Consider the following 12,520-nt stretch of genomic DNA (forward strand, 5'->3'; position numbering starts at 1 on the left):
AGCATACAGAGTGGTTGATCAAGATGGACAGAGTATCAGTATACCAATTAATGCATGCTTCATCAAAAAGTATCATCCCTAAAGATGGTTCTAATTTTGATCCAGAAGATTATCGCCATAATGCTTCTATATCAAAAGGAGGCAGAGACAAGTGAAATCATGTTCATATATTCTTTATCAGATGATTGAATAAAGGAGGAATTCCAAATATCGTCAAAGATTACATATCAGTGATTTCTTAAAAGAAAGTAACCATCATTGTCGTCATCAAATAAGCTTCCCTGAAACTCGTTAAAATTGGTATCATCACCCGGTCGATATATATATATTATCATGAGCATAGCACGAATATCTTCAACATTATCAACAGTGGTGATATATCGATTAAAACACTTATTACTATTACGACAACGATGACAGCTTTATCATCATTTAAGATAGCATAGACAAGCCTATACGACCAACTATGCATAAAGTCTATCTCCATCGCCATTCGAGCAGTGGTGAGAAGCCAGTGGCCCTAAAAACTCCAGGAAGGCCATCATAAGCATACCCATGCGAGCAGTGGATGGAGTTAGTGACTAAAATCCCTAAAGGGCCAAAAAGTCCTCAACGGCCAATCACACGTAACACCTATGTCGTCTGTATAGTTTTCCAACAGCGTCACGGGGAACGGATAAAATTGCCCTCCCATGAATGGGTCCGACCTTGCAAACGAAGAAAATGCAGGCTGTAGCATGCGCTCTTTGGCCATTGTCCATAGATAGGCCAACTATGTATAAGACCCCCTAGATTATTGGCTTGATTTTAGTAGTAACTCATGAGGAAGGGATTAAACCTACTCATTGATGGACTGGCGGCCCTGGATTTGTTACCCCAAAGGTTACCTTGTGCGCCCCGTGAACTCTAGAGAGTTACTGTGGCCATCCCCGTGCGTAAATCCAACCGAGTTCACTGCCCCGGTAGCTTCACTGGGCCCCTTTGATGGATCATGGCTTGTGAACTCACCAGGCTGTGAGAAGTTCAGTGAACCCATGAGAGCTAAAGAAACTATCACGTGAGATCCGACTCCACTACTCAAGAGTCTAAAAAACTGCGTTGCTCCACTACTCAAGAGCTTAAACTATGTGTGATCATCTAACTAAATTGAAACCTAGTACCGCCTATCAAAACAAAAATCATATAGGAAATCTCATACTAACAATCATAATATGTTGATGTTTTTATCTCAATTCTTCATTAAATATCATGTCGAGATGATTGCATAAATGAATATGCTTGAAATGATCCATGATGTAGAAATTTATAGAAGAACAAAGTATCTCAAAATATCATCATGTCTTCATTAATATATGCTGAAAGTCAAAAGAAATTACATGTTTTTTAAAAAAAAGCATACACAAATGAAATTACATGTTCAAAGCTCGTCTATAATTCCTAATATTCCTATATACTTTTGCGAATCTTCCTTTAACTAAACTTGAGCCGCGGGATGTTTTGACTTTTCTTCAAGGATGATCTTTGCCTGATCAGGAATTCCAGCTAGCTTGTTTTCCAAGGATGCGATCATCTCTTCACTTCTTAGTAATTCAGATCTCTCAACATCAGTAGATTGGATACTAACCCATATCTTTTCTTCGATTTCCTTCATGGTTGACTCTTTGATCTTTCAACTCCAGCTGTAAGATTTCCTCTTTTAGGGCAGCGATGCGGTCCTGAATAATCATCCTATCATCAGCGCAAGCCTTCAACTGTTCTTGAAGGGGTTAATTATTCTTGATTAAATTCAGAAATAACAGACGTGAGGAGCAAAACCTTTACCTTGGAAACAGTTAGTTGCTTCCTATATTCCAATATCTCCAATGCAATGGTGACATTTTCCGCTGATGCCAGAGCAATTATTGAATTGCGAAATCTAAAAAGAGAGTCACGCAGGGTGGAAATATTAATCTACACCATCCGTGCAGTACTTTTCAAAATTTCAATGGCGATATCCAAGTCAGACCATTAGTCAGGATCCTTGAAAATATGAACTATTGCTGACATAAAATTCTTCATCAAAAGCATTTTGTGTAGGAATCTTTGCAAAAGACAATAGTTCAGAAGTAGTGGCTACAAACTTGGAGCTTGCTGCACCACTACAAGGAGGAGTGTTTCGAACAAGAAACAAATGCATTCGATTTAGGAGATTATCTTATTCAAATATAATAGAGAAAGAGTCTGTTAAGAACAATTGTCATATTATTGATACTGAGTTCACTTACATCCTTGGGTATCCCTTGATTCTAAGATAGATTATTTAGAATACAGAAATTTACAAAGTTCAAATATCTAAGCTGGATGTCAAATTTTGTAGCACTTCGACTCGTAACTTGATCATCTCTTTAAGAGAAATATTGCGCACATTCGATTAGCTAATTTCTCTCCTTGAAGCTTGAACAGAAGAAGAACTAGAGCTTGATCATTTCGGTAGCATTTCAGCCTGATCACCATTATAGACTACATGGCAGTCTGATTGTGTAGACCTACACAACCAACATGGTTTGTATGGGTCCGTGCAAGCGACTGGCTTCTCTTCACTCATACCTTCAGTCTTCTCTACTGTTCTGCTCCTCCTCCAAAATCTTTGATCCCCCAAATGAAGGGGGGAGGGGGGTATTTATAGGCCTCCACATCTGTGAAACCTCGATATTGGTTCCATGGGACCCACCTTTCATCAATTTTGACCATTCGTGGACAACATGTCCTGAAATCAGTTGTGCGAACCCGTGCAACTGGTATTTGGGTTGCGCAGACCCACGCAATCAATATCATTTGCGTGGATCCGTGCAAACCATCCTAAAGACACTTGTTCTTCTTTTTCTATTTCCTTTCACGTTTTACTTTTCAATCTTCTTTTCTTCAATCCTTTCTTCTCATTTTTATGCCTCAATAGATGCCACCTTGATCCTTTCTTTGTTTTTTCAGAAAATCAAAGAAAATGATCAATTTTCTTTTAAAAGGGTTTCCGCGGGCCCGTGCAACCAAGATCCGCATACTGTACTCAGCCATGTGTAGTATAAATACCCTAGACTCCACTTATTCTGCACATGCTTCTATCGCAGCAAACCTCTGTCTCTCTGCCAAATCTTTGCACAACCTACTTTGCTTGCGCAAACCCGCGCAACATGTTTCCTATTCGCATAAGACTTTTTGTTGTTGTGCTGTTCTGCGTAAAGGACTTTGATTACGCTAGTCCGTGCAACCAACACTTAGAGAAATTGTCAGCTTTAACATTTTCTTTCTCAAATATCTTCAGGACTTGAAACCTCTTTTCACCATGGCCCACATTAAGCAAACATATCGTGCTGTAGACCCTCCGACCGAACAACCCTCTCATCAAGACTTACTAGACCCATCTTCTTTCCATCCTTCCCCTTCCTCAGATTAACCACCATCAAAGCATACAAAAACTACCACCCATCATCCTTCTTATTTTAAGGAGCCCGTGCTCCTAGCCTTCAACTTCACTGACCGTATTTCCTCACCCTCTCCCATTCATTGGACAATCTCGATGGGCGACATAGAACGACCTCCAAAGTATGGTCAGGAATATGATTGGGACGAGTGGCTGAAATCAACCGCCCATATTCACACAGACAGCCAAAGACCTCCCATTCGATAGGACACACCTCCTGCTTCTCAATCGAAGAAAACTCATCGTAAGAAGGCCAAAGAGTTTGAAGAGAAGATCAAGGAGCATAACAAGAAGAAGCTCCAAAACTCATGGGAATCAATCAGAGTGATTGAAGGCATTATGAAATTCGATAATCCACACTCCGAGGATATGAGTGTGATTCCCCTCAACCTTCATCGCCACTAGTGCATGCTCGATTGCGAGCCGAGGGATCAGATAGACGGAGAGAAACTAATGTACACTTCTTTGTGGTTATTAAGAGAACCGCACATCCTCGAGGGGATATTGTTAGCACATAAGCGACGGCAACATATCGGTGAAGTCTACCGAATGATTTTTCTCACCCCTTTTCACAATCCTCACAACCTATTCCCCATGTACTTCTATGAAACGATCAAGCAACTTTAGGGACCCGAAGAATTCCAAACAAGGGGTCTCCTAACTTCATGACATTATTATTCGAACTGGGCGCAAGCCATCTTGCAAAAACATACGGGTATGCTTGCTAAGATAGGCTTGTATGACGTCATAAAAGTTACGTCCCAATACTTCTATAAAGAGCTGACTGTAATAAAGGGCTTTCTCGATTACTGGTCTCCCACCACCAACTCCTTTCATTTGCCAGTAGGTGAGATGAGCATCACACTCTGGGACCTCCATCGGATGGCAAGCCTTCCATTAATAGGGAAGTTTTATGATGAATTCGTCCCATCTAATAAGGAATTAGCCTTTATTTCTTCCCCTGATCGCAAGCCTTCTATCTCCGAAACCACAATTAGAGAAATGGTAAAATTTCTAAACATTCACAAGTTTTCTCCTTTACAATGGCTTACACATTTTTCTAGGGCCCTCAAGTATTTTAAGTTTAGGAATCAAATTCCTCATCTATTTTAATTATACATTTCCTCACACTAACCTCTTGCTTTTCCCTGTAAATTCTGTGATTATCGATCTCAAGAGCTAACGGAGCTTCGTAACAACGTCAAGGAAAGAGCAGAATACAGCTTATACGAGGAGCTACGACCTTCTTAGCATATTGGCTGAGCATTGTGGTACTTCCAAGCTCAAAATGGGAAGATGTTATTCGCCCTACAGTCTTTGTCGTTGCTGGCACTTTGGCAGAATGCCACAAGTATTGATTTGCACCTCCAGTGTTATGCTCTATTTATAGAGCCCTTGGGGAAGTAGCCGCTCATGTCAAGAACCCTACCATTGGAGCTTCCTCAGCATATACTCCATGGCATTACATCACTGGCTAGATGGGAGTCTATTTTCTTTGGACTTTTGAAGAGCCAGAGAAGGCATATGTTCATCCTGCACACCTTCCACTATGGTTTTTCCAATAACGAGCTATGGCAAAAAGATCATACAACTGGGTAGCTAACAAAATCTGAGATACTGATCAAGTGGATTTCTTTCAATTCTGCCTCCATCGCTATATTAAAGATACTGACATGGTGGACAAGGCAACACTCACTATAGGCAAAAGGGCATTCTTCCTCTCTATATGCTCTTGCAGCCTGCCACTGTGGGAAGGAATGGAGTTTTGGAGAGAACTATACTATCCCAGTCACTTTGCTAGCCAGTTCAGTTATGATCAGGTCCTTCCAAAAGACTACGGATTAGTTACCAGAAGAAGGTGTTGTTATGGCATTGGTCCTTTCAATTAGGCCATGATATGGAAACAGCTACTAGGTGGTCGTGTTGATTCTTTCTTCATAATCCCCGGTTGCAATCGTATAGTTCATACTTCTTATAGCTGGATGTGGTGGTGGGATCACCAATCATTCTTAGTCAACAATTATTTGCTAGTAGATGCACCCATCTGGCTTCACACGCCTACGCTAAGAGGCAGAAAGCTTGAAGACGGAATTGGTTACATAGCAGAGAAAGTCGTACACCTTTTCACAGTGAGATTTACAGAAAAATATTGCTAGAAGATCCAATCTGCGAAAAGAAAGCCATCAATACTTTGGAAGGCTGGATTGCTCATGGAATCTTGATAGAATTCGAACAAGTCCCTCGTGACTTCGTTGGCCGGGTCACAGATGATGTTGAAGAAACATCTCCCATTCCGACAGAAAATGCTACATCTCAAGATGAACCGTCTCCTCCTTCACAGCCTACTCCTCCTAGTTCATCATCTCTCATGATTAGGTCTCGAGTGTGCTTGCAAGCGTCACTATCTATTCCTCAAGAAGGCAGTAAACAGGCCTCTCCATCCCCTTCGATTCCAATTAACAAAGAACCTCAGCCAGAAGGTAGTCAAGCTCCTCCTTCTAAGGGGAAATAGGTCATGATTGAAGAAATCAACGAAGAAGACTTAGGGGATGAAAGTTCAGCTTCTTTATCGAAGGGTACTGCTTCTTCCGAATACGAAGATGATGAAGGTGAGGAAAAAGGTGAAAATGATGATGATGATTTTGAAGAAGGAGAAGTCGATATAGATGGCGAGGAGGATGTTGTTGCAGAAAGTGCTGACAAAGAGCATCCTCCGCCAAATTTCGAGACTCTTCCTAGTATGAATGTTCCTGCAAAATCTCCTACAATAATAGAGGAGAAAGAAGATGAACCCTTGGATTATGGAGAGTATGGATATTCACCAGGTAAGGAAAATTTTAATTTCATATATATTTATGTGGATTTTTTGATAGTTATCTCATTATTATTGTCATATCTTTATTTTAGGTACTCGTGTTGTTAATGTTAGGACAGGTGATACTCCTCCCACGAATCCTCCTACAATTGCACCGGTGTTTTCACTAAGAGTTCCTCTGGTTCCTTTGGTGGCACCAAAAGTGGTGGCTCGTGAAATTATTTTTCCTGTAGAGACCACCAATCTGCCAACTCCAACAACCAGAGATTCAAGCACGGAGGCCAGAGTGCCTTCTTTTGCTGATATTTTAGGAGCTAGTCCTTCTATGGTTCAGGAAATTCCACCTCCTGTCAGTCTTACTTCTGCAGCAGCAGGTACATATATACATACATATATATATATATATATTGATTACTTTATCAAGATTTACACATTTTCTAGTTTTATTATCATTATTCTGAGTTCTTTCCTTCTTTATACTATAGGAACCCCTCCTTGCAGTGGAGTAGCAAGCTTTGAGTCTGTAGCCACTGCATCCGAACTATTATCCTTTGTGAAGATTCCCACACATAAGATGCTTTTGATGAAGAATTCTATGTCAATAATAGTCCATATTTTCAAGGATCTTGAACAATGGTCAGACTTGGATATCGTCATCAAAATTTTATAAAGTACCGTAAGGATGGCAAAGATCAACATTTCTGCCCTACGTGATTCTCTTTTCAGATTCCGTAATTCAATAATCTCTTTAGCATCGGCGAAAATGTCACAATTGCTCCTGAGATTTTGGAATACGGGAAGTAGCTAACTCTTTCCAAGGAAAAGGCTTCCCTCATTGCGTCTACTATTTCTGAATTTGATTAGGAACAATTAACCCTTTAAGAATAGTTGAAGGCTTGTGCTGATGACAGGGCGATAATTTAGGACTGCATTACTGCCCTAAAAGAAGAAATTTCATAGCTGGAGTTGAAAGATCATGCAAAGGAATCAACTATGAAGGAAATTGAAGAAAAGATACGGGTCAATATTCAGTCTGCTGATGCTAAGAAATCTGAACTACTCAGGAGTGAAGAGATGATTACATCCTTGGAAAATAAACTGGCTGGCATTCCTGATCAGGCAAAGATTATCCTTGAGGAAAAATCAAAACATGTCGCAGCTCAAATGCAGTTAAAGGAAGATTTGTAAAAGTATATAGGGATATTAGGAATTACAGAAGAGCTTTGAGCATGTAATTTCTTTTTGTGTATGTTTTTTTTTAACATGTAATTTCCTTTGCCTCTCAGCATATATTAATGAGGACATCATGATATTTTGAGATATTTTGTTCTTTCATGAATTTCTACATCATAGATCATTTGAAACATATTTATCTATACAATAATCTTGACATGATATTAAATGAAGAACTGATATAAAAAAATCAGCATATTATGATTGTCAGTATGAGATTTCCTATATGATTTTTATCATAATAGGCGATACTATGTTTCAATTTAGTTAGATGATCACACACAGTTAAAGATCTTGAGTAGTGGAGCAACCTAGTTTTTTAGACTCTTGAGTAGTGGAGTCGGGTCTCACGTGATAGTCTCTATAACTCTCATGAGTTCACTGAACTTCTCATAGCCTGGTGAGTTCACAAACCGCGATCCATCAGAGGGGCCCGGTGAAGCTACCAGGGCCGTGAACTCGGTTGGATTTACGCACAGGGTTGGCCGCATTAACTCTCTAGAGTTACGGAGTGCACAAGGCGACCTTTGGGGTACCAAATCTAGGGTCGCCAGTCCATCAATGAGTAGGTTTAAGCCCTTCCTCATGAGTTACTACTGAAATTAAGGTAAGGATCTAGGGGGGCTTACGCATGGTTGGCCTATCTATGGTTAACGACCAAAGATCGCACATTGCAGCCCACGTTTTCTTCATCTGTAAGGTCCAGCCCATTCATGGGAGGGTAATTTCATCTGTTCCCCTTGATGCTATCGGAAAGCTATACAGATGGCATAGGTGTTACGCGTGATTAGCCGTTGAGGACTTCTTGGCCATTTAGGGCTTTAAGTCACTGGCTTCATCCGCTGCCCGCATGGGTATGCGTAGGATGGCCTTCATGGGCTTTTTAGGGCCACTGGCTTCTCACTGTTGCTCAAATGGCAATGGAGATAGGCTTTATGCGTAGTTGGCAGTATAAGGCTTGGCTAGGCTACCTTAAGAAGTAAGCTACCATCACTGTCATTATCTTTATATGTGGTTGGCTATATAGTTCGTTCCACTACTAAAATTGGTGAATCAATAATTGATATTTTTCCATTGCTGACAATGTTCTAAGAACATTCATATTATGTTTAAAATAGTGTATCAGCTTGGCGATGATAGTAATTTCGATAAAATGAGCTTATATGAGTGATTGATAATGACAGTGATAGTCGCTAATTCTGGCGATAATCATCGATGTTTGGCAAATTTGACAATAATCGTCGATGTCAGCAGCAATCATCAATGCTTAGTATAAATCACCAATACTTGGGGCAATCATTAACGGCAGCGATCATCAATGCTTCTGATATGTTTGAGCAGCTTTACTTGAAAATTTATGCTTTTTATTCATTCACATGAGGGAGAGTACATGACTTTGTCTTTCACAGTCCTTTTGCTCTTCTACTTGTCATGTCCCCCTTTTGATTAGGAAGCATTGCTCTGGGAATCTTCGTAATCAAAATCATGATGTTGCGCCCTTTAACGAGTATACTGTTGCTGCATCACCTCACACTGTTTGTCCAAGATTACCATTGCCCCCAGTTTTGAACTAATTAGGCCTATGTACTATTATCTCCTCTTTTATTTCATACACTTTTCTTATAACGATTTCACCTTCATCAATCATCTTCTATAACTTTGTCTTCAGGGTGAAACAATTCTCTACTCAATGTCTGAGGAAACAATTCTTATAAGAATTTCACCTTCATCAATCACCTTCATTTATTTCCTTGATTTCCTTTGGATGTTTCAGCCATGGTAATTTGATCTTTTCAGCTGCCAGCAATTTGTTCAAATAGGGAGCATATCATCTTCTTCAAATGAATATTTCTTGTAAGCCTTAGGCCGTGCAAATTCTTTCTTCATTTTCTTGGTCGTATTTTCATTCATATTTCTTGTACCTGAATCTCCTTGCTCCTTTTATTGATTTTTCATTTTTCTTTCTTCTTTAATCATATCAGTCGGATTTCTTCTGAGGCTCGGAACCAACTGACTTATATAAAAGTCAGCCACCTTTGCAATAATCCTTTCTGAACTACAAGCCTCCTCAATCAGGTCTTGAAATGTCTGTAAATTTAAACCCCCAAGACTTAGCACAATACTTGGCTTTATACATTCCAAGCATAACTTAACTTGATCATTTTCTTCTTTCACCAATCGTATGCGTGATGCCCCCAGGATTCTCCATCGATTAATGAATTCCCCAATCGATTCATCCTTTCTTTGTCGAATAGAAGCTAAACCATGAGTGACTTCTTTAGAAAATAATTCGACAAATTCTGAATCACAATGAGAATTCCTGAGTGAATCCACCACTACCAGCCATTCTTTTATTGCAACAGCTTTCCTTTTATCTTTCTTAATCTTTAATAGGTTCCCTGCAAATGTGGTATTCACAGTCGCTTTCTTATCTCATTTTTCGTCCTTTTTCATTACTATTTCGCCTTGTTTTATCATTCTCTGCAATGTATCTTTTAATGTAAAACAATTTTCTGTCGGATGCCCAACATAACGATGATAACGATAATATCTGTTATCTTTAGTCATTTCAACTTCTTCTGGGCATCTGGGCTAAGGTAATTGAATGGTTCCGTTGGCTAGCAATTGTTCCGTTATTGGTACACGCCTTCTTTTTTCAAAATCATACTCTTTGTGATAATCATTCGATCGAGTTCACTTATCATTCACTTGATTTTTATACCGATCTGAATCTTCTCTTTTTCTAGTCTCTTGCTTGTTATAAACAGTACTTTTCTTTCTTTCTTGACAAACAGTATTCACTAACAGTCTGTTCGATCCTCTTCGGTCTGCTCTATTTTGAAATACTGGCATCTTCCTAGTCATCAATTCCAAAGCATGCGCCTTTGTTGCTACTTCTCGAAAAGTTTTTATGTTAGTGCTTGTGAGTCCGAATGCGATTCCTATTTCTATGGAATTTAAGCACATTTTCATTTGTTCTTTCTCTTTTAGTAACCGTCTGCAAGAAGCTCCAAATGTCTTCCACCTATCTATGAATTTCTCCACTGGCTCTCCTTCTCTTTATCACACCAAAGCTAAATCTGTAATACTGACATTGCATTTTGAAGAGAAGAAATTTGACATGAAGGCATCCTGCATTTGCCCCCAAGTGCATATCGATCCTGGAGCCAGACTAGAATACCATCGGAATGCTTTTCTTGTCAGAGATGATCCAAATAATCGTAGGCAATACTGCGGTATCGTAGAGAAATTCCCCATGCTAGTAATAAAGTGCATCAAATGTTCCTCTAGTGACCCCTCACCATTAAACTTTTGAAAATCTGGATGCTTGAAGTTGGCTGGGAATGGAATGTCTTCTACTTCCTGTGGATATGGTGTTAAATATTTGAACCGACCAACATTTTCACGTTCCCTTTCCACCCTGACAACTTTCTTAACAACTTGTTGTACTTCCTCTTGAATTATAGTCCTTACTACTAGAGCAGATCTGAGCGATCCTGCCCCTTGTGGTTGGAAACCTTCAGGTCGGTGTTCCTGTCCATTCATTGTACCCATCATTGGAGGAGCCGCTATCTAGACCACATTGTGCACAAGAGTTGTCAGGGCCTCTCTGAGATTTCTACATTCTTGCATCAATGTTCTCTGTGCTTATTCCATTTCATTCATGCGGTCTTCCGTAGTCAACATAGTCCCCTGATCTGTCCTGGCCATGTCTACTGTAGCTTCTCCACTTCCTGATGAGGCCATATTCGGGATGGGATGAGAATGTGTTGATGTAACGAGGCTTACAAGGAGGGGGGTTCCGTTCAATCCTCCCATACTTCCACTGCAACTGATTGATTGAGACAACACAGAAGTAGGTGATCCCATGAGTAACGCTTTTCCCTTTTGTTCTTTTGCCCATCAGGCTCTTGGAGTAACTAGAGTCGGGAAGTCATGTGATGCTAATTGTGGAACTATATGCCCAGGATATATGGCAAGAAGGGCCAATTCATGATTCTTTCTGGCAGCGTTTCGTGTTATCGGTCCCCTAGTTCATGGTGAAGGTAGACTTGTTCAAGCCCTGCTTCTTCGAGATGTCACGACAGTCCAATTCTCGCCATCTTCTGGTACTCAAGGTGAAGCAGATACGACTCCAACCATTGTTCGAGCCGAGTCATTTTTTCTTATGGGAGACTAAGTCTCGCACTACAGTGGCTGGTCCAGTGCATATTCCACCATAAATCCAGTAGTGGTGAAATAGAAGTTTATCTTCGTCGCAGAGTTTGCCATTTGATCATAATTTACGATTTTATCTTTCTACCTTCAAAATGAGACACTAAAATCGTAATTATCATTTGGATAATCAATATAATCTATCTAAGAGATGAAAGGGAGGATGTTTCCACTGAGAGTCGCCATTTTGCCGTTGAAAAGATGCTAAACTTACAATGAAAGTTCTATAACTATCTCAATGTTAACATTAAATAAGATAACTCCCCAGTGGAGTCGCCATTTTGTTTTGAACAAGAAATAAATGCATTCGATTTGGGAGGTTATCTTATTCAAATATAACAGAGAAAGAGTCCGTTAAGAACAATCATCATATTATTAATATTGAGTTTATTTACATCTTTGGGTATCCCTTGCTTCTAAGATAGATTATTTAGAATACAGAAATTGACAAAGTTCAAATATCCAAGCCAAATGTCAAATTTGGCAACACTTCGACTCGTAATTTGATCATCTCTTTAAAAGGAATATTGTGTAGATTCGATCAGCTGATTTCTCTCCTTGAAGCTTGAATAGAAGAAAAACTAGAACTTGATCATTTTGGCAACATTTTGGCCTTATCACCATTACAAACTGCACGGTAGTCTGATTGCGCGGACCCGCGCAACCAACATGGTTTGCGTGGGTCCGCGCAAGCCATTGGCTTCTCTTCACTCCTACCTTTAGTCTTCTCTGCTTCTTTGCTCCTCCTCCAAAATCTTTGATCCCCCAAATGAAGGGGGGAGGGGGGTATTTATAGGCCT

The sequence above is a fragment of the Magnolia sinica genome, chromosome 3 (assembly GCF_029962835.1).
Source record: "Magnolia sinica isolate HGM2019 chromosome 3, MsV1, whole genome shotgun sequence".
In the NCBI taxonomy this organism is placed as follows: Eukaryota; Viridiplantae; Streptophyta; class Magnoliopsida; order Magnoliales; family Magnoliaceae; genus Magnolia; species Magnolia sinica.